General features: G+C 46.9%; 1 pseudogene; it reads left to right on the plus strand.

Moving 5' to 3' along the window:
- Positions 1 to 23545, plus strand: part of LOC144168660 (uncharacterized) — a 196530-nt pseudogene that overhangs the window by 68983 nt on the left and 104002 nt on the right.

Here is a 23545-nt window from a genome sequence, read left to right on the forward strand (position 1 = left end):
GCAGGCTTCGCTCCTTCTTTGGCGGAACTCGTTGCGGCGCATACGCCTCGCTTCCGCCCATGCCCATCTGCTTCCAGCCCTGTGATATCCCCCGCTCCCTTCGAGCAAGCCGTGCGGAAACCTCGACGGTTCTCTGTCGGAACGTATTGTGGTGAAGCCGAGACCCAGCGCTGTTCATGATGAAAAAACGCCATTCGCAACTGGCCGCTGAGCTTCAGGAGAGTCTGCTACACTAATGGGGTAATCATGTACGAACCGTGACCTGGCAAGAGCCCCGTTATTTTTTCTCACCACTTTGCGAATGCTTTTATTCGTTTCATTCTGCTAAACGAAAAACTTGCAAACGTTTACCTCGATATGTAACCAAAATTCTGACTAAGTACGTAGCGAAAGTTCCTTGGAAAATCAGAAAATCATCAAAACGAGAGATTTTGTTATACCTCGCGAAAGCTTTAGACTTTAGGTTAGGTAGCACATATGTGACAGACGTTTTTGTCTGCCATTAACATTTTTAACGTGTTTGGGCGTACTGAAAGAAAATGATTTAAATACCGTTAGTACGCCAAACCGAGCGGGATGCTGCCTGCAAGGCCACCTACGCTGTCTGCATGACACGGCAGGTGGTTTACAATGTGCTCCAAATAATTAATCTTCCTTCAAGCTACGTCCAATTGCAAAGTTCCCCCCAGAATCGCAGCCCTCTTCATCACTGAAAGTTGTTCACAAGGTACCTAAAGCCCTGTACATATAGCACAAAAGCATGGTGCTGGCTTAGGAGCCTCCCGTCCAACTAACCGCTGGTAGTAGAGCCTCTACCTTTAGTGACGCTAGCTGGCAGGCCTCACTGCAAAGTATGAGATGTGTATTTCTTATTTCTTGCAGATGCTGAAATATAAAAAAATGATGATGAGTGTTAACTTTGTTAGGCACTCATTGCCCCTCTTGGCTTAATCCGGAGCCGTTGAGAAAAGTGCACTTTATACCGGGGCCGAATATTTGAAAATCTTAACGCCAATTATGAACACAATACATTTGACCCGCGACATTTGCCTTGTCCATGCACATTTTCCTTTTGAACCCCAGGTAAAATATTCGTTTGAAACACTTATAATAAAATCTTTTTCGTCTTTTAGTACATACAGCCCAGCGTCTTTTAGTTAGCCCAGAGTCCGCCGGCCACCGTCTGGTCGTCGCAATTCGTTCTCTCAGTTTAAACTAAGCCACGACACGTTGTGAATGGAAGAATGAGCCTTTAGTATGCTATTTTGTACACTTTATCAAGCTCTAAGTTCAGGGTGCTCCACATAAGCGCTGCACAAGCACACATGCGACGCTTCGCTGACTGGTACGCTAGCAGGAAAATCTAAGGCCAATTGAAGACGGGACAACAGTCAGCGAAGTTAATATAGGTAGTTAAGAATTAAAACAAACCGCAACTTTTGTCGTACAGCGCAAAACCAAGGTTCGGTAAGCACGTTTTGGGGGGCTGGGTGAACTAGTACGGAGATCAGTAGCACGACCACACATCTGCGAACGCTTTTCCGTCTAAAAATGCAGTAGGTGTATGATATTGCGAAAATTTGGGGACGCTTACTGCACTAGCTCAAAACAAGATATAGTCATCTAAACGGGTTGAAATGCTCAAACGAAATAAAATGTAAACTGGCTATACTCTATATGCTTTATATATCCGGAATTGGCAGTGCTAGCTCGTGGCCGCGTGGTCTGGGGAGCGGGGGGTGTTGTTTTGTAAGTCGCAAGTTCGAATCCCCGAGGGTGCATGCTTTTTCTTTTTTTTTTTTTTCTTAACCTTCCCTCGTTCTTTCTGGGGATGAAAACCCTGCATCAGTTCAGTTACCGACATCGGTTCGGTTACCGACATTTAGGCTACCGACAAAATATATAGGTTCGGTTACCGACAAAAATGTATATACTTAAAAAGAAAAAGCGCACATTCGCTACTTTTCGTTTCTAATAAAAGGGCACTGAAGTTAGTACTAAACATTGTCTAATTACATATCGGGAATAAAGTATGCCTTGCGCAGCCCACGTTCTGAGTTTTTTTCCGGAACTTAGACACATTTTAACAGAAAAATTGCGTTAGCAAGCACCATCTCTATTGCAGTATTCTTACAGTCTATTCGCTGCTGGCTTCGGCTGTGACGACACACTGACGTCAGTGAAAAGCTAGGTTGAGCTGATTGCTACCACATCTAACCTGCAAAACGTGCGCGTGAACAAACAAGGTAACGCCGTAAACCGTGCCTTCTGATTTGTTTATTTAGGCTATCTTACCTGCGCATGGCCGTGCCCGGCTACCCGATCCTGTGTTTCGAGCGAATCGTGCGTTTTCTAGTTCTTTCGTGCACCGCACCAGCCATATTGTTTGAAAATAAACCAGTGTAGCTTCACAGTCGCTATTCTAGACTTCACGTATTTCACAGACAATCTAATTTCATCTTTTCAGAACCGAGAGTGCTCGCTATAAATCAGGGAAGAGCGAACACCGCGGCAGTGGTTTCGCCGACTGCGCGTGACAATTGGCTTGATGCTTCTTCGACGCTTGTGTGACCCTAACAATATAATTAGAAAAGTATACAAACAAGCACTAGGTATACCCGTAACAACGCCGACCAAAAAGTCGATTTGTTAGGGCTGCACAATTCGCTAGACGAGCTAATCGAAGCACAACGAGTCTCCCAGTTGGAGTGGCTCACAAAAAGACAGACTGCAAGATACGTGCTGAGTTCCCTAAGCATTGGTTGATTCGCAACCTGGAAATAAATTTAACAGCCTGTGACCCTCCTGCGTAAAATAAACTGCCTGTGACCCTCCTGCGTCGTAAGCATCTTACTGTTTGTGTAAGGCCTGGTTGAGACTGTTGCCGCAACTGTCGTAATAACGTTAAAGAATGACGTCATTTAACGTCTCAGCCAACCGAACTGCGTGACATGGCATTTTTTTACGTCCATCGATCACGATACGGGTTTCGCGTCTGTAATGTGAACATAGCCTATCACACAAACCCAATCCGCTTTACAACCAAGGACTCCGGGCAGGTCCCATTGGACCGTTTAACGTCCTCGTTTAAATCTAGCACCAGCACAACGGACATGCCATCCAGCTGTACGGGCATGAAACCTACAGCTGCGCGTGCACGCCTCCCGTACTCCCTCCCGCTATTCGCCCCTACAAACCTGCGCACGCATAAACCCGCAACCGGTCATGTTCGCGTGCTTAGAAGTGACAGCCACCACCAAAATTATCCCCTCAAAGCCCTCTGAAGAAGTGATATTGGCTCACGCTTGCGTTCCAAGCGGGAAATTTGCTGTTCATCTGGGAGGGATTCGCCGCTACTCCACGAGCTGAACTTGAGGCGGTAACGGCGGTGCCAGCAGCTTTCCGTTGTTTTTGTACCCACTCGCGCATGTGTTCGGGCCAACGCTTCGATTCTTGCTCTTCTTGCTCCAAACGAACGGCAACCATCCGTCCCATAACGATTTAAAACCTGGAAGCCCTTGAGCTCTATTCTCACGTATAAACATGTGGCTGTTCGTTTTCCTTCCCCCTCGTATTCATCTTACTGTGTCTGTAAGATGTCTGCAACACATAAACCCACACCCGAACCACTCGATTGAGGAGGACAGCTGACTAACCGCATTGAGCCGTGTAATTTCTACACCTAAATACCAGCACAGCAGTCATTTCATCGGTGGCGGCATGATGCCTAGCTGTGCGTGCACGCCCCCTTTTTCTACCCGCAAACCATGCACGCATATACCGGCAAGCGGTAATGGCGCAAACGTAGGCGTGAAAGACATTGCCCTCCTCAGGTGGTCAAAATTAATCTGGAGCACTCCACTACGGCGCGCCTCATCGACTGCGTTGCGTCGGCGCGTTGAACACCACAATCAATCGAAAGACATTGGCGAAAATTTCACTCGGAACGCCTTCAAAGCTGGCAAAGAAATATGGGCTCAAGCCGTCGTTCCAACCGGGGAAGTTTCGCTTCTACCGGGAGGGATTCACAGCTACTTGGCGAATGGAATTTCAGTGGGAACGGCGACGGCGGGTTACGGTCGTTTAAGTCGTTTTAGGGGCAGCCCTTTGGCACCGTTACCAGAACTTCGCGGGCGCGACCTATGTTTATGTTCGCGTAACCGAGTGAGCGAGCGCAGCAGCGACGAAAGAAAGAAAAAGGAGAGGAGCGTCAGTGAAGGCTGAAGTGGAGTACGACACGTGCGGCTGCGGCGTCATCTCGATCACTGCCTTTCTCTCACACATATTTCTGGTGTCGCCACCAAGGAGCGCCCTCCTCCTGACACTTTCCCCAGACGCTGTTCCATTTTCCGCTAATCCAAACCACGGAACGATTGCGCGAAAGGTTGAAACACGATATGCAGCAACATGCTCGCTGCTCCCTTGTGCGGCGCTAATCCGAAGCACTTGCAATTTGCGCGGGAGGTTCAAACAGGATTTACAACATGCTGGCCGGCGGCGCCGGCGCACTGCGAGGTAGTAGCAGAGTAGCGCACGCCGCTACTGAGACGCTGAGACGCAGAGACGCTGAGGCGCAGCAGAAATGCGCCGTGACCAAGAAGACTGCAGCTCGCACTGCGCACAAATTTTATATAGGAGAGAGAGAGAGAGATCAAACTTTATTTAAAGCGGCCCATGTCCGGGCTGCCGAAAATGTGGTTCTGGTGGGCATGGAAGACGTTCAGGTGGGAATTCCGCAGGTGTCAGGGCCCCGCACGTGGGCAATGTGCCGGGCGAGGCGAGGCCAAAGGATGGGGCGAAGATCAGGCGAAGGAGCGGCCCAGTTTTCCCATGAGTATGGAATGTGGGATGGTATAAGGTGTGGATGAAGAAAGTGAGGTGATCTCCTGGCGCTAGGACAAGTCCAGTAGGTGTGTTTAACGTCGGGATAGGCACCGCACACCTGACAGTGGGGCGTGCCATCTCGGGTCATGATATAGTGAAGAACGAGGTCACAAAGGAGGGAGAGAGTCTGAGCCTGGCGGATGTAAGTGCCTTCGCGGCGTGTGAGGTCAGAAGTGGGAGGAGAAAGATTACGGCGGGATCTGCGAAGGTCCTTCAGCTGTTGCCTCCGGGCCTTGCGATGGGCGGGGCGTTCTTCCTTGGGGCTGTAGTCCTGGGGCCAGGGTTGAGGGTCGCTCGGGTTTCAATTTGCACGAGCAAGGGCATGAGCCCTTTCATTCCCTACAATTCCCTGGTGTCCAGGGACAGTGTAGTAATCTTCAGTGCATTTTCTACGCCCATTTGTCCTTCTGCTTATTTCTAAGGGCGAAAACATTGCCGCGTAGGGAAGGCGCGCTCCGTCAGGTGGTAATAAGTTTAATCCCCAAACTCGCCAGCTTCACTTCGCTCGCAATGGGGCCTGTGACTGATCGCTGTTGTGACTGGCCACCCGAGCGCAGTCACCGGTGTAGCGATGTTGCCTTGCTCCGTCCGCTATCGACGCGGCGCAGAGCAGAGCGACGAAGTCCTCGAGCCGACGAAGAGTTGAAGTAACATTTATATACAGTATATACAGGGTAAGCAAACGTTACATGATTCGCACAAAGGCGACAGCACCCTTTCACTCGGTGCTTCCGAAGAGACTGGTGCCGGAGAGAAGCCGCCGAGGAATGCCGACGATGAGAGCCTCCGGGCTTCTTTTATAGCCCGGGAAGTTCGTTGTGGCCCCAAGAAGTTCGAAAAGCTCCAATCAGGGCTCTCGCTGCCTGAAGTTTGAATTCCGACGAATGGTAGCGAAGCGGTGAGTCAGCTGCGCCTCCAATGGGGAAAGGGAGAGCGATGCCGCCGCCGTCTCCGTGACCTCGCCTCCGGGCGTAGCGACATGCCCTTGTTTGGGTCGTTCTCCGCTGAGGGATTCGGCCGCGCCGCAGCGTTTCGAGATGCAGGAGTCGGCCGCGCCGCAGCGTTCTGAGATGCGGGATTCGGCCGCGCCGCAGCGACGAAAGGAAGAGGCGTGACTCAGCCTCGCTGTCGGCGCGTCGCCTCGTGCAACGCCTTTGGGCCAGGCGCTCTGGCACAACATCGCATAAACAGTAGCGGTCGTACCAGTCAATGCCGATTGTACCGCTTACTACCTATAATACCGGCCGGCCCGCAACGAAAATTCGCGGTTAAACTTGAAACCATTTCTTCGCTATGCAAACGTCAACGTACACAAGTAAACCGCACTGCTACCATATGCACCTGCTCGACTGGCATTCCTTATTTTTGAGCATTTCTATTCTTTTCATCCTTCGCAACTTGGTCGACTTTCTATTTACATCTACGAGCTTTCTTTTGTCATGAAGCTCGTTTATGCAGGTTCAAAATGTCACAGGGAAGGCTCGAATTTGTATAAACTTCCAAACAGGGCCATTCTGGGCGTGGTAGCACTGCCATTCTTGCGGTAAAACGATGTTTTTCTAAGGAATGTAGCACTAATCTACGGCAACCTTTTGAGCAGCTGAGGCGTTTTCACCATAACTGGAGTGCTACGTTTGTAGGAGCACTCCAGTCGCTTCAAGTCGCTTACAAGCCCAACAAATGGCAAAGTTTGGTATAGGTGGGCTCTGTGGCAGTGCCGTCGTACGGTCCACTAACCCGTCCGTCTTCGCAATGCAGGCGCTCGGCCCTATCATCGTTGAATTAGTGGTTCCTGCTCTGCTGGCTGCCTCATCGGATGTTCCAGAGTACCGCGAGCGACTCAGCACCTGTTATGAGGCCGTCTTTCCCATGCGCGCTGCAAACGCTTCCGGATGTCCTGCTGCGCCGCCGGCAGATCACGGGATCGCCGACGTCATCACCACATCACCGCCGTCATCGACCAGCCCAGCGAGAACAGCTTTAAATTCTCAGCAACCATCGGTCAAGCTTTGTGGGCTCTGTGGCTGTGCCATCGCACGGTCCACTAAACCATTCGTCTTCGCAATGCAGGTTGGTGTACCACATGACCTCTTCGCTAAAAAAAACTAGCGATTATTTTTGGTACAGCTACCGAGCCCACAGTGCTGTTGTTACCTTGCCATTCAATGTGTAAATGTTGCTCGTGCTCTTTTGCTTCTGTCCGGGGACGTGGAGTTCAACCCCGGCCCTGACAGCTCTGCGCCTCAAGACCCCCTCCCCTTTGAACGTATTCTTTCCGAATTGCAAAAGATATCTGCAGGTCAGTGTACACTGCTCGCCGAAGTGCGAGGACTTAAATCTGAACTACTAACAGCTAACAAAGCCATGGCTCATCTAACTAGGCGTAACTCACTACCAAGGTCTTGTAACTGTTAGGAAGGATTTAGAAACAATTAATGGTAACACCGCAGATATTGCTCGTCGAATCTACGACGTGGAGACGCGGGTTGACGACGCTGAAAATCGTTCCAGAAGAAACAACCCCATCTTTTACGGCCTCCCTTACTCAAGCCCGTCCAAAAATTCGCAGATTCTGAGGAAATAATCATAAACTACTGTCGCGACAATCTAAACTTGACTCTTGACCCCAAACAAACCGAGCGTGCTCACCGCCTTGGACGTCATAGGAGTGATCACCAGCGGCCAATAATAGCCAAGTTCACCTTCTTTAAAACCAAAGAACAAATTCTCTCGAATGGACGAAAACTAAAAGGTACAAACTTCAGTATCGGGGAAGATTTTTCCGAATCCATTCGCAAAGCCCGGAAACACCTTGTCGCATTCGCCCGTATCAAATCAGAACCTTTCTCTCTGCGGTACAAGACTTTATTTCTTGGTAAAAAACGATACATTTTCAACGAAACATCCCAATCTTTAACAGAAATTTTATAGCAATCGCCCCGGTGCCAACCAAAACAAAACGTGTTAATGTTACAACGCCCCAGTCTAGCCTTTCCTTCTCTGTCATCTTTACTTATATATGCAGCTTCCTTCCAAAACGCGAGGTAGTATCAAATCTTGTATCGACTTCCGACAGCAACATACTCGTTCTGACAGAAACGTGGTGAACAGATGACGTCACAGACAATGAAGTCCTAGCCGAATTACCAGATTTTGTTGTTTTCAGGAAGGAAAGAAAACAATCACGTGGAGAGGGCGTACTCATTGCTGTCCATGGGCGCCTATCCTGTTCAATAATAAATGTTTACTTGAAGCTAGAAATTTTTTTGTTAATCTTCCGCGCTGTACCGGAGACAGTACTGCTGGGTGCCTGCCATCGGCCAGCGGACAATAACCCAGAGTTTGCACAAGATCTAAAAGATTTACTCAACCAGCTAGCTACAAATATTCTACCGCGCATATTCTACTTTTTGGAGATTTCAATTTTCCTAACATCGATTGGAATGACGCCATCTAATTAATAACAGGAAACTCCAGAGCAAAGGAATTCATTAATGTCTGCCTAAATTTTAACTTGACACAGCTAATCACAGAGCCTACACGCATTTCTGGTGAAGCTTCTAATATTCTGGACCTAATACTGACAACTAGACCTGAAAGTCTATCATATATTACACATTTTCCTGAGATTAGCGACCACAAAGTTATACATGCTGTCTTTGAATTCATCCCGGAACTACGCAAATTGCGGACTAAAACTATTCGTATATACGACAAGGGGAACTACAACGCAATAGTCAGTGAACTCGAAGCATTCTTACCCCAGTTCGAAATGACTGCGAGTGAACGATCAGTGAACGATAACTGGTTAATTTTCAAACAAAAAATTAAGGAACTAACAAACAAATTTATTCCGAGGGCTACCTTCTGTTCTAATCACCAAAAAATATGGTTTTCCAAATTTCTAAAACGGCTTGAAAACACGAAAAAAAAAAGACTTTTTCGTACGGCTAAAGTTGCAGCAGCCGCCAGCGCATGCGGTAGTTACAAAGAAGCTGAAACCATCTAATAGAACGCCATTCGAACCGCAAAAAGAGCCTTTTTCCATGCGGATCTTCCGAAAAGTCTAGTCAATAACCCCAGGAAGTTTTGGCAGGTGGTTAACCCTAAGAAAATACCGGGTATCATTTTAAATAATCCTTCGGGCGAAGAAGTTAGCGATTCTGAATGCGCTGAATTATTTAACGCAGCCTTCGCTTCCGTATTTACTAAACAATCTAACAGTCCCCTACCGATTTTCTCATCTAGTATTGTCCCTCTAATTCACAGTGTTGATTTCGTCACTGCCGGAATAATATACTTAATCGACAAACTAAAACGGTCATCTTCAGCAGGGTCAAACGATGTTAACTCAAAATTTTTGAAAAATACCAAACAGGTATCTGCCATTTATTTGTAACTGTTTTTCTGTCAGTCATTATCAACAGGCAAACTACCTATCAAGTGGAAAATAGGAAAGGTCCTTCCAGTCTTAAAATCAGGTGATAAATCATGTCCGCTCAATTATCGCCCATTTCCTTAACAAGCGTGCCTTGCAAGCTGATGGAACACGTAATTTACATCGAAATCATGCACTACTTGGACTCCAATAACTTCTTTCATCCAGCACAGCACGGATTTAGAAAAAAATTCTCGTGTGAAACCTGCCCTCTTTGTTCATGACCTGTATACTAACCTGGACAATAATGTGCAGATTGCCGCCATTTTTCTTGATTTCGCTAAAGCATTCGGCAAAGTACGCCATAACCGCCTCATCTTAAAACTTTCAAAATTAAACTTAGACATTGAAATTTTAACTTGGATTCGAGGATTTCTCACTAATCGTTCCCAATTTGTTATTGTTAATGGCCATAACTCTTACCTTTGGCAGTAACATCAAGCGTCCCGCAAGGATCTGTTCTCGGCCCCTTATTGTTCCTAATATACATCAACGACCTACCTCTGCATGTATCCAGCAATATTCGTATGTTCGCAGACGATTGTGTTATATACCGTACAATTACTAACACATCTGCTCAAGTCGCAATGCAAGATGATATTAACCATGTGCTAGACTGGTGCAATCGTTGGCTAATGACATTAAACCCGAAAAAATGCAAATCCCTCTCTTTCCACCGTCGCCGTAGCCCCCTAATCTATTCTTATCAAATCGGTAACTTTCCGGTGGAAAATGTCAGCATTTACAAGTACTTGCGAGTCACTTTAAGCAACCATTTAACATGGCGCGCGCATATTTCCAACATCATTTCATCAGCAAATAGATCGCTTGGTTTTTTAAAGCGACACCTACGTCATGCGCCCCCGCATGTAAACCTGCTAGCATACACATCTTCAACTTGAATACGCGTCGCCTATCTGGAGCCCTCATCAAGCATACTTAACCGACGCACGTGTATCCTCCCAGAATCGAGCAGCTAGATTCATTCATTCCTAATATTCCCACCACATCCCTTCAACAAGAATCTGGTCTTTTAAACCATAACATGCGTCCCCGCATTGCCAGCCTCATTTTGTTCCACAAGTTTTATCACAGTACATTGTGCCACCCACCCTATATCTTGCCTCCTGCCCGCATATCTCTCCGCACCGCTGATTCTTTTCATGTCGCCCGACCATGTGCCCATACCACGACATTTGCTGCCTCATTCTTTTTCCGCGCAGCCTCTTACTGGAATGGCCTTTCCGCTGAGCTTGCCACCGTTACTTCCCACTCAACATTTTCACAAAATGTCGCGCGCTTCGTTTCACATTGAATACTCAAACGTGTTATTTTTGTTGTACCCCTGATTCTCGGTTCCCTCTTTTTTTTTTGTTTTTGCAAGTTTCTACCCCTATTTGTATTTACACCCATCCTGCATATGTATTGCATTTGTTGTATTTGCTTCCCACCCCTTATGTAACACCCCCTGTAGGGGGTCTTTAAGGTAATAAAGTGATGTGATGTGATGTGATGTGATGTGATGTGATAGCAGCTGACCCAGGTCAATGCTTGCAGTGAGAGCCAGTTATCTACGGGATATCTTCTTAAGCCACTGCCCCCGCACCGAAACGATTAGAACCTGGTGAAAACAAATTGCCTTTACGTGCGCCTGCCGGGCTTGCTCGGCTGTCTGCAACGAATACTATCGCATACGATATTAGGAGCACCGACAAGTGGCCAAGCTGGTATGGAGACATGATGACTAAAAACGCAGAAAAACGCGGGGCAAAGAGACGAACTACACAGGACAAGCGCTTACTAACAACCGAGTTTTAATGAAGCCAAAAGCGGAAAATCTCGACACAGCGCACCCTTTTGGCGCATCATCCACAAACAAAACTCACGTAATTAAACAACAACTTGTCCTGTTCAGTTCTTCTCTTTATCCCGCGTCTTTCTACGCCTTTAGTCAGCATGCCCGCATGCGATGTGTTCACTGAAAGTACGATGCAAAATTATTGCAGGATCTTTTAGCATATTCTTTCGTGAACGCGTTTCCTTGGCTATGTTTCTCAGCATAGCCTCCTGCCTAAATTGAATATATACACAACCTCTGCGTCAGGCTTACTGCAGTTACTTTTTCGAGAATCGTTATTCATGCTGCCGCTATACTGCCTCAGAAGCTTAAGGCCGACCAAACCTGCTCGCAAAATTTCTGACGCACGCCAGTGCTTTTATGTTTTATACTCGTGCTATGCATCGTACGCAGTGGGATTTGACCGTGCGCCGAGTTTTCCGTTCTGTTTTACGGCAAAGTAGTATATGTCTCCCCTTCCCAGTTTTCATTCAGGTGAAGCAGATTTACTCGGCCCCGCTCCGGGGCTCCTCCTCTCCACCGCCGACCCCTCTTTTACAACGGTTATCACAACGATTATCAATGATTATCAAGGGTTCTCACAATGATGCCTCGTGCGCAATTTGCACAGTCGGCTAATAGCGGCCTTAGCGCCGTCTGATTGCGAAAATTGCGGAGAATCAAAACTAGCGCGAATGGGTGTAGAGGCGCCCGAGAGGCGCCGCCACCGCCGCCACCGAAAATGTAGCCGCGGCCGTTGCTGCTTCAAATTCCACCTCACCCCACTAGCTGCGCGCCCCTGCCGGTTGAAAGCGATTTGCCCCGTTGGAACGACGGCGTGAGCACATTCTTCTTCTTTAGCTGGAAAGCCGTTCCGAGCAACATTGTCGCGTCGGCGGCCCTCGTTGGCCAGCTGGTCATAGTTCTTCTGGCGGAAGAATAATAATAGATCTTAGTCTGGTTCGCATATATAGTCTTTTAACCCCATTCGCCAGTGTATTTCTCGCCTAATTAGGCGCCTATCCCTCGTTGCCGGTTTAGGCGTGCACGGGTTGGGGGTGAAAGGACGGGGCATGCACGCACAGCAGGGCTTAATGCCGCTACCAATTGCATGCGCATTGGGGTGGTGGGAGATTTAAACTTGGCGGTCTCATTGCTGAGTGCGCCCAGTCAGCTGTCCTCCGCCATCGAGCGGTTTGGTTCCTGGTTGGTGTGTTGCACAGACAATGAGATGCGTACAATGGATGCTCTTTGCAGGTCATCCTTCTTCACAGAGTAAAAGGGCATGATTATTTTTTCTTTTTTAATTTGATGAACTATATGAAACAGTGCTTGCAAGATGCTTTTTTCCTGTTCATCTTTTCTGTTCCGTGCTATGGTACAGAACTCACTGAATATTTTTTTTTTATTCTTTGGGATGTACGGGCGTTATCAAACGTTTGGAAGGTCATGGAACGCGTTAGCAAAGGTTTAGAAGCTGTAGACAATTTTTTTGCTTCGGACGATATATGAGTGGATGCACATTCGGGAGACACCGGGCGGGTGCGTGCTTTCGCCAGCCTAGCCAAGTAAAAATTCGCGTTAATAAACTGTTATTTCAGCACACCACCGATCCCACAGAACGTGTACACTTCCCCGAGCACCTGAATGGCAGTAGGTGAGCATTTGCGTGATATTACTATGCAGGTTGAAAACTCGAAAAATACATTCAAATTTACGGCCTGTCGGAAGGGCTTACGTATATGCACAGTCGGAGGTGACAGGCATGTGACTACGCCGCACCTGCAATAAGCATCGCAACCGCCTGCAGCACCGCGGCTTAGCAAATTCCGAATGTCGGCACGGCTCGCATTAGACCTGTACAATTATAATTATTTATTACTTATGAACGTTAACGTGCAAAGAAAGATGTTTCTTTTAGGGCTCGTGTGTGCGCTTCTCGTTGTCTTTTTCGTCACGTGACTTTTGACCCATAAGCCCTGTCGCTGTTGACGTAACCTCTGCTGGGTGGCTGCTAGCTTCATTTGTTGATTATTTGCCAGATTTTCTAAAGCTTCTGCCCCAGATACTGTTATAATCGTTTTCTGGGGACACCAATCTATCTATTTAGACACACTTCCGTTTCGTCTTCGTGCCCCTTTAAGGTCCTCATTATTCTCATTGCTTTGCTTGGAAAGCAAGTACTTCAATGAGCGACTTTCGTAGATATTTGTGACGAGCGAAAAAATTTGTCGAAATTGACAACATTGCCGCAGATCAAAGTGTTGTAAAAAGTGCAATAAAGCTTGTCTTTGGGCTAGTTGGGTATACATGACACCTTGAAAAACAGCGCTTGTGTCTGTTTGCCCTCTCTCCATCCGAGTTTTTTCGCGCTTTTTTTCAAGGTGTCATGTAAAAAGTGCTGTGCCTTGAATCCAAAAATAATGTTTCCGGCATTACCACTGTTCTCTTTTTCTTGTTCTTGTTTCTCGAACCATTCCTTCTATATAAGAGCGGCTGCCACGTGACCGTTGTAGTTAAAAACGTGATAAGAAATAAGCTTGACAAGGTGAGAAGTAGGTAGACGTGAGCGTTAGGGGAGGTAAAACTTCACCAGTGTGTGAAAGAAGCAGCAATGGCCTAATTGTGGTTGCAGTCACAAAGGAGGAATCTTCTGCAACGCAGGGTCTTTATCGTTGCCATGGGTACGAAGCGAGGACTGCCTGTTTAAGTCTTCAACGTTTGTTGGGTGTGGCTGCGAAATGCACCAGCAACAGGAGCGCTATTCACGTCGATGTAGGCTACACGAGGGCATCGCATGGTAGTTTCAAAACGAGCAGGGAGTCTCTAATTATTTCTTATAAGCCGTCATGCGCTGCATGCTTGTTTGGCTTCAGACATCTTTTTCTTCTTTTTGTACATGTTTTACGTCTTGGCGGAAATACGACGCCCCCATGAGTTTCGTGCTAGCGAAGAAGAGGGCAGACAGCGGGGCTGCTCCAAATAGAAATTCGAATTTTCTTCCCGTTTTTTTCCTCATTAGGACTGCAGGGAATGTCCCGGTACCTTAACGTTCACGCTTTGTTCGCCTCTCTTCTTTGAAGCTGTCAAAACTGGCCCACGTTTCCCAGGTACTTTTTCTTATTCGTCTGTCGCTTTCTTAAGAAGAGACACAATGCTCCGATTTCATAAAGCTTGACATTTCCGACAACCGGTCCGGCATCGAAGCTCTAGTTTGTCGCGTCTTCAAGTTTATCCATAAAATGTTCAAATAAAAGTTTGAAGTAACTTGGTGTGCTGCTGGCTTCCTTTCAATAGTAGAGGTCTTTTTGTAGGATGCAGTTTTAGGTCCTCGCTCTGTCATATTTCCTTTCTGATGGAAACATAGTATCCGGAGATATTTTTTTAGACAGCGAAAATGACGTTAAATGGGAAAGGCTTGTGGGTCCACTATTTTTCTTTTTCTGCGAAGCTTAGGATGGGTTTATCACGCCTGCACCAAATGTTTTTGCGTGACTTTCCCGTGGGACAGCGCATAAAGGCTGTATTAATGCGCTCTTGACATTTGTTTCATTGATCACAGTGAGTTGTAATCGCGATTCCCCACCGCCTGTACTCAAAGCTCGAGGGAAATGCGGGAAAAAGAATTGGGGTGTGAAGTCCCTGCGTAACCTTAATAAGGGGAAAAGGCTTCATTAACCCGCCGCTTAAAAGCCTCATTTGAATCAGGGATCAATTTGGAGAAGCAATGAGGCAAATGGTGCAAGCCGGTACAGGGCATAAGCACTTCCGGGTCATTATGGAAAGCCCATTTACACGCGGTTTTGTTTGCTATCGCATACCGCCGAGAAGTGCCCATTTCACGGAGATGGTCCAAGCCGCGTAGGGGGCTTGGGAACGTTGTTTTCTTCGGGGATTTTCTCTCATTCCCATTCCGCCAGTTTTGGCTGATTATGGGGCAAATTTTCCGATTGGATTCCAACGACAAAGGATCTCGAACCTTTCAAATGCTGCGTAAAAGGAGTGCCATTGAGTAGCGGATCAACCAGCCGTAAAATGAATTTACATAGGATCGGGTGCATCTGAGATCGTTTTGCATGAGGGAATCAAAATCAGGGACTTCTTTTACCTACTCAGGTAACATTGAGGAAGTGCAGCTTCTTTCTAGACCCACGAAGACAAAGCAAGCGAAAAATGTTCGGAAATGAGAATCATCGTGCGGATCGATCTATTTTATTGCCTGGTTTCTCTGGCAATCCTGGCCACTCCGCTGAAATCCCGTCTGCTGCGCTAAATATTTCGTCCGCAATTCTGGCTTCTGAAACCGGTGTGAATCACAGAGTAAGGCGTTACGTTACAAGCCCGAAGTCACCGGTTTGGTTCCCAGTCGAGGCGACTATTCGTATTATAAAGTCGGGAAACAATAAAAGCGGCAAAGAAGACAGAGCGGGACACATTAAGAGCCCACCACATGACACAATGTAAAGGAACGTCCGCTGCAAAACAACAACAACAAAAAAATTAAATAGAAGCAGTTGCAACAATTTCCTTTTAAAATGGACCGGCAATATGCACACCAATGTCGCCACGCCTAGCTCTGCGCAAAGAAGAGCTGTTGGCGAAGCTATTATTCAATATTTTCCTTCGCTCGTGATTTGGTTGTACCGTATATGACAGGATACCCAACGAAATGAAAAGAGGCCCATTAAAAAGAGAAAGATGTTTCAAGGGACCATGCAGACAAAACACAAGTTTGGTTCATTCGAAAGATTGCCTCGTTAGAATAATAATAACGCCACATTTAACGTAAACTTCGATCAAATATGCTACATAATTAGGGGAAAAATTAAGGCCCTTCCACTCAATGTGAAAGCGGCCGGAAGTGCACAGCAGTGATTCGCCATAATGGGCTGTAGAGCCGTTATCCTCTCACTGCTGCACCCAATGCAATTCAAATTTCCCGCCTTCCCAGTGCTGCCTGAAACTGCGCCAGCGGGAGTTTTGTTCTTTTTGTGCTTGCTGTTCTTCCCGCACGGGCCAGCGTTGCACAGCACTGATTTTCACTTACTATTGTAGAAACAGACCCAACGAGCGTTCCTAACCAAATGAGCGGAGGCGCTGCCGGTTAGTTACGTATATTTTGCCTGAAATGTACATACAGTTTTCTTTGCGCTAAACAACGGGGAGATGTATGACAAGCGTCAGCGGCTCACGAGTTTCGAATGCTTATAACTATATAAACCGCATGGCTTTCAAAGCCTCTGAGTTACGCTGCGACGACAGCCGCTACGACGGAACGCCGTGTGGCTCTACTTGGCTCAAGCGATTGAGCTACGACGACAAAGCAAGCCTCTAAAGTGCTCTGCACTTAAAAGGGGATGGCCATGCGGCCCACTAGCTCATTTCTCGGAACAGCACCTATGATGTCATGAGCCCTGCTGTGCGATTGGCTTAGGCCGGCAAAATCAAACGCAAATTAGGCAGGGTTGATAAGCTTGCCGAACGAGCTATTCGCGCTTAAATGTAGGGCACATTCTTTTTATAGTAGTAAGAATGGGGGGGGGGGGGGGTGAACAATGAAAGTTACGAACGAACAGTAACCACCGAAGCTGTTAATGCAGCACTTTGCCCGCTGACCACTAACACAGCCGTCGGACGCGCTGGACTTGTCTGAAACAACACTGACCAACTGACACAAGCGGCACGGTCGCTTCCGTCACCATGTTTGTCGAGTCATAGCTTACGGTTTAAGAAATGATTAGTACGACCTGAAATAAAAAAACGGCAGTTATAGAAGTCCGGCCAGACGCAAAGTGCGAGCACTGGCACTGACTGAATGAACCAACTTTATTGAGGAATATGAAAAGAAGGGAACGGGGTAGGGGATTAAGTGGAGTGGAATTCATGGGTGGAACCCTAGGTCCAGGGCCCCAGTGGCAACTTGCTCCTGTCTTCACTCTCTCCGGCAGGTTGACTTGGCCCTGTAGAAATGTGCTCACCAGGACCGCCTCCCATGTATCCAGTGTAGTAGGCAGCGTTGAGGAGTTGCTGGTGCCTGTTCCTCATATGATTAGGCAGGACCAAGTGGCGCGAAACAGCGTGGCTGTCTCGCTGCTTTTCTTACAGTATTCGTCAAGGCCTCGATTTTCAAGGCCGCACTACCAGCCCCGGCCAAAAAGAACAGTACGCCACAAAGAAACAGAAACATGCCTGAAACACATAACAGTCAACTACTGAGCCATTACAATCTCTAAGCATACGTGTTACCGAGAGATTTTCTTACGATATTCAGGAGGGCCCCAGCGCAGTCACCTTTATGCGAGCTACATTAAACAGCTCCCAGGCAGACCCAGATTCCAAATCTTTGGAGAGCATTCTTCAGTCGAACATCAATAATGGGAAGGCCTTAGAACACGGAGCTCCAACATACCACACCCACAGCGATTATTTATTCTTTGGAGAGCAGGCTCGTCCCACAGCCCGTCAATAACAACAAACTACAGGGGTATTTCCTATGTGGAGTAAAAGAAATTAGAGGACGTAGAAATACAGGACCTTAGAAAATACTTCTTCCCTATTTGTAGCCTTTTAATTGGAGCTAATGTAAAATTTGAGCTTTCGTAGGTCGGCGGATCTTCGCAGGTATTATATTTCAATACCTGCCCGTCAGGCTTCGCGAACATGAAATAATTTTGCTATGGTGCCATTAATTTGCTTCCTGTAATGAAATGCGGTTCCACTAATCCGGTGCGGATCATATATCCGAAAGCATTCACGGGAGTTCTAGAATGGCAGGAGCTGTTTCAATGGGGAAGGCAGTTTGGGACAGAAAGTCTAGGGCCATTCTTTGCACACTCGCACGCTATGACGTGACTGCCTGCCTTTCAGGTGCACTGGCGTTTTGACCGATGTTGTTTAAAGGTACCCTGCAACACTTTCGATAAGCGCTTTCACTCTTTCCTTTAAGTCTGGAACCACTGCGAAAGCTATAGTTATCGCCAGCACTGAGCGGCACTGCGTGATTTGCTCGTCGCACCAGCTACGCCTTCCATTTCTGCTTTGTTTTGTGGCTTTTTTTTTAATTGCTATCGAAAAGCCTTCATTGCTGCAACTGAAGGAAAACCAGCCTACAGCCGCTACATGGCCTTAGTAACGTAATTCGAGCCGTCGAAGGTCGTCAAGACCGGGAAACAGAGAAAACTCTTTCGAGCGAGTTTACAAGATATCTGATGTCCATAGGGCAGTAATTTTTGGCTGAGGTACTTTGCGACCCACTAATCTAAGGACTGGGTGTGTTGGCTGACTACCGTCTGCAAGCATTTAAGATTTCAAAAAAAGTTCAAAAAGTGTTGCAGGGTTCCTTTGAGCTGGTGGCTAGGCAAGCGAACGTGCGCAGCAAAACCTAGCCGAGTGATGACGTCATCGTGTGCGCCAGCATCGCTTCACCGTAGCTTTGCCTCGTCACGCCGTACGGTAGCCACACATGCGCAGATGCTGAGCAAAGCCGTGACATTCCCACGGTGATTTAAAGCAGTGCCGCTTCGCCGCCACGGCGACCGAACAACCGGGGCTCCGACAAAGAGATAGATGGGCGACAGGCGAAGAGCGTCACTCCCGAAGAAGAGGAACCGCGGCGCAAGAACCACCTCGCTGCTACTTGAAAACGAATGCGACGACTTCGGTCCAGCCCCAATTATCGCGCCGGTGAAGCGGCCTCAAAACTTCAGTGAGTTGCAGAAAATCCGGAGCTCTACGTGATCAGTACTCTCTTGAAGCCTAACGATGACGACACCAAACAGGAAACTTGACCGAGTCTCGAAGCATAACCACTCAAAAAACTTGTCACAGTCTCCAAGTATACCATCGCGGAACCACGATTATGCTAGGTAAGGCCGCCAGCTTCGCTGCTTGCACGGTGTTCGCGCCACTAGTTTGAAGCTGCCCCAGTTCTTTAAACCTCTACAAGAAATACTGCCACCAATGCCCGACTCGGCAAGGCTCTTTGAGATACAGCGGAACCTCTCAGTTGCTACGTCTTGTCATAAATTGCTTTAAGTATAACGTTTTTTTACCTCTACGAGGGAAAATTTGACATCCCCCTAAAACGCTGTAACACGGCTGCAAAGCAAAGCTGTACAGCTTTCTCAGGAACTTCGCAATTGAAGAAAAACTCGCCTTCACCCAAGATTAAAACCAGGGACACCACTTATCTAGAGCATTCACTACCAACTAAGCTAAAATTCGTTGCCACAAGCATTTACTTCATTGGCATCATTGAATAAAATCACAATTAGACATCTACAATACCCGGAACCCAAATACTTGTTGCGAACTACGGGGAATGTTCTGTTCGACGCTGCAGACTAACTATTCAGGTGAACTTGGTTAAAATGAATTCTTCGGGACCTAGGGTAAAATAAAGGCATTGATGTTTTTGCACACTAGACAGAGTCCATTTTCTTACTTCCTTAGACCTTCACCGAGATCTCACTGAATTTCTCTATCCATACGTCTTAAAAAGGTATCATCGGCGTAACTTGCCCGTCAACCCTACTTGTAGTGTTTTATTGAACTTACAAAACAATCGTACCTATATTTACGATTTGTTCATGGACATTTAAAATAGGTTATCTACACCTTCACGAAGAACTCCTTGCAAAATTTCCTACGCACTGCATTGCACGCGTACCACCCATTACTATGCTGTCTGCATGACTCATTACTCATACTGCCTGTGAGGTAGTGGGCGTGCAGAGCCATTTTCGAAAATTTGTTCTAAAATTGCTTTCCTCGTGCGGCTCGGTTATCGGCCTGCGGGAGCTTGTGTCGCTGTTAAATGTTCCGTTCGTGCCTATCTCGCGCGGCTTCTCGCAAGTTAGAACGTTCGTCCCCAATTTGTAACGGGCAAAGATCGGTGCTGCAGAGGAAGCAGCGGAGCTGCCGAGTTCTTCCCTTAATCAGCGAGCGCCGCTTAAGCAAAGAGAATCCGGAAATAAGGCGATTTGCCGCAGAAGGGAAGAGCGCGAATCCGCCGGGATCTCATTGCTTCGCCCGTGCGTCGGCAGCGTCTGCTGCTGCACGGCGACTTCTGCTGTTGCTGCTGCCGCCGACACTGCAGCCGAGGTGGCGGCCATTAGAGTGGCCTGGACTGGGCTTGAAAAATGAACCGTGGTGCTTGGGAAACGCAAGTTCGCCGGATCGCGGAGATCGGCCAAGGGTGTGTAATCGTTGGGGACCAACACCGCGGAAAAGCAGAAGAACCAAGGCAAAAGGAAACGAAAGGAACTCGAACAGGGTCCTGAAAGCGAGCACCAGGACGCATTTTCACGGGGTGCAGCGCAAGTAAAAGGAAGGTCGTGCGTGAGTTCTTTCTTTCTTTCTTTCTTTCTTTCTTTCTTTCTTTTTTGTATTCTTTGTTTCTTTCTGTTTTTTTCTGCAATTAGGATGTTTCAATGGGGTGTTTTTTTTTTGTAAGTTGAAACAAATTGCGAATACACCGCTTAGCGTTATCCTCCTCCCGACAACCTTACGGTTCGAACTTTCTTTCTTCCGGCCGAAGGTAATCACACAACAGTAAAAAAATGCTGCAGAAATTCAGAGAATTATCATCTACTGATGCGTCGCACTCTAGTGCCGCTTGTCTCGAGTGTGAGTTTTTTGCAGCCAAAGTTTTTGGTTTTTCTAAATGCTATCCCACTCATTATCTCTATTTACGCTATTATAACGATTAGAAGTGGAACATTCGCGAAATCTTCATTATTGTGGAAATGCAGTGCTTTATACGTGTTGCCATTTTACTTATTTTTTACATTTTTCTTAATTTTTTAGTGCTTCAAAATTTCTGTCTACCAGTTATCTCATTTACGCTAATATAACGATCATATGTTGAACTTCCGCAAAGTCTGCATTATTGAGGAAATGGAGGTCATTACGCGGTTTGCCCTTTTCCGTATTTTTTCAATTTTTTCATATTTTTGTCATTTATAACTTTTTTCAAAATTTCGTTCGACCCGTTACCTCCATTTACGCTGTTATAACGACCACAGGTGGAACTTTCCCGAAATCTGCATTATCGTGGAAATGCAGGGCGTTACACGTCTCGCCATTTGCCGTGATTTTTTATTTTTTTTTATTTTTTAATTCTTGGAAGTTTCGTGGGGCCAGTTATCACCATTGACGGTTGTTATAGCGATTACAGCTGGAAACTCCGCGATGTGTGCAATTTTGTGGAAATGCAGGGCGTTGCACGGTCCCGGCTGGGTGGTACTCGGCAAAGAATGCTACGCACCAAAAGTATTTTTGTTTGCTTAGCGCAAGGTGAAAGCTGGCCATGTGAAAAAGCAGATTGACGGCAAACTTTCTTACAAACAGCGCAGGAACAGGACGATAAGAGGATCACCCAAACACGGCGCCGTGTTTATGTGATCCACTTATCGCCCTGTTCCTGCGCTGTTTGTAAATGAGCTATGTACCAACTGGCCCACCTACAATCGGAGTGGCAAACTTTTCCTGCACACTGGGTGCTTCTAATCTGCCGGTTTAACTGCCCTTGCAACAGTCTGGAGAAGTTGGCCAGCTGGTACGGGCTCACGGCGGAACAGCGCGAAAAAAGATGACACAAAACGGGGAGCACATACCAGGCAAAGCGGTAGCGGCTGAAGGCAGCGTAAGAATCGAAAGATTGGGCACTTCATACCTGCCCTCAGTTTGAACAGCGGGAGACGATGTTTTTACTACAGAAGGATGAGCATTCAAAATGGGAGATTTTCAACTTTCCAGCTCGCTTCGTAGCTCCCGTTATAGGCCGAACATTTTTTGTTACGTACTCTTGGAGCAGATAAAAATGGGAGGTCAGTTCGCTGACAACATGTCAAGAAATGTGTCCCGGCTGACGCCAAAAGTCGCCATATTGCCGTTCAGCCTAGTAAAAACCTAGTGGGGCATTCCATTTATTTTTTCAGCAGCATAGCATCTGGCACAGTGCTTGTTCAAGAAAGTCAAAATTTTACACTGGCCCGTAGGTAGACAACAAAGCACCCCCCCCCCCCTCCTGATTCCTCAGTCTTTCAATGAAAATGTGGACGACCCCCAGTTTGTGAGATTTTTTTTTTCGATTTTTACCGAAGCCGAATAGAGTAGAAATAGCACAGCTTTCTTGTCGCTTGGGGGTAAAAGCCCGGAAGAAATAGACGACGTCCTCGTCAACTTCTCGTTCGTTTTTAACCTGCATCAGCCCATCCGTACAGCCCGGCTGATGTCGTCGCACGGTGACGTCACTCAGTCAGTATGGGTATTATCTCCTGGTAATACAACTTTATCTATATTTTCCCCGCCCATAAATGTTTCGAATTATCTTGCATCTTGAGCTTAAATTCGTATATGTTTATTTCGAAGGGCAACCTTTAGATTTTTTCTGCAATGCCTAAAATTTTCCCGATGATCAGATTCTATGGGTTATTTATTTTAATACTTCTACCCCGACTGGATTGACCTGGTTATTTACGAACAAAAGAAAGGCTATCTTCCTCATTTCCTATATCGGCCCTGTTTCTTGCGCAGACCGGTACTACCTTCTACCAAAGTATAATCGATACGCGTTGTGCGGGCGAGCTTCAGAGTAAAACACTGCAAACAAAAATGAAAAGTCACTTGCCACTGCTTTAGTTTGAATAATGTTTTAGACAAGATTTTTTTATTTTTTTGTGCAAACAGACGCAATTCGCACTGTGGTTTATTTTGTTGGCTGCCAGCATTTCTTTGGTATCCCACTTAAGGCCACACTGAAGGCTGAATAGCTTTTTATGTTAACCAAAGTATTAGGCATTTTGTAGCTCTCTCGGCTTTTGTTTAACGGGCAACGATGCCTTGTTTTCTGAGAAACAAATGATTAATTGGTGATGTTTTCTCTGCCACTTACCTTTCATTTTCTCCTGATGTTTCAGAGAATGTCACGTAGCGCCCGTTGCGAGCCTAGCCCGCTTTCACTGGATCATCGAAATATTTCTGAAAGCCGGTTCTCATTGTCTTCCACTTTTCTCGGAACCAACTTGAATGGGTATTTTAAACGCCCTTGTGGTGTGCTGACGTAGACGTAATTCGGCTGCCAGGCCAACGCTTGATGGGCGGGGCTTCTTGGCCCCAGCGAAGCTTCTACACCAATGTCCAAAACGTGCCGCGACCTGTCAGCAGTTGTTGAACATTCACGTGCTGCTCATCAAGTATGACAACGGCCGTCTTGTTTCCGATCAATTGCGTTAATAACATCAGTTTTTGCCCCTGGCTGTTTCATACAGGGTGTTGCGACGATAATTGTAACACTTTAAAATTTTTTCCTGAGCGAACCGCCGCTCCGTTCGCGCTCAAACTTGCCACGAAGATCGCAATTTGTGGTCTGTTTTGTTTGACAC

The sequence above is a fragment of the Haemaphysalis longicornis genome, unplaced genomic scaffold (assembly GCF_048455015.1).
Source record: "Haemaphysalis longicornis isolate Haplotype H1 unplaced genomic scaffold, Haemaphysalis longicornis Haplotype H1 scaffold_2, whole genome shotgun sequence".
In the NCBI taxonomy this organism is placed as follows: domain Eukaryota; kingdom Metazoa; phylum Arthropoda; class Arachnida; order Ixodida; family Ixodidae; genus Haemaphysalis; species Haemaphysalis longicornis.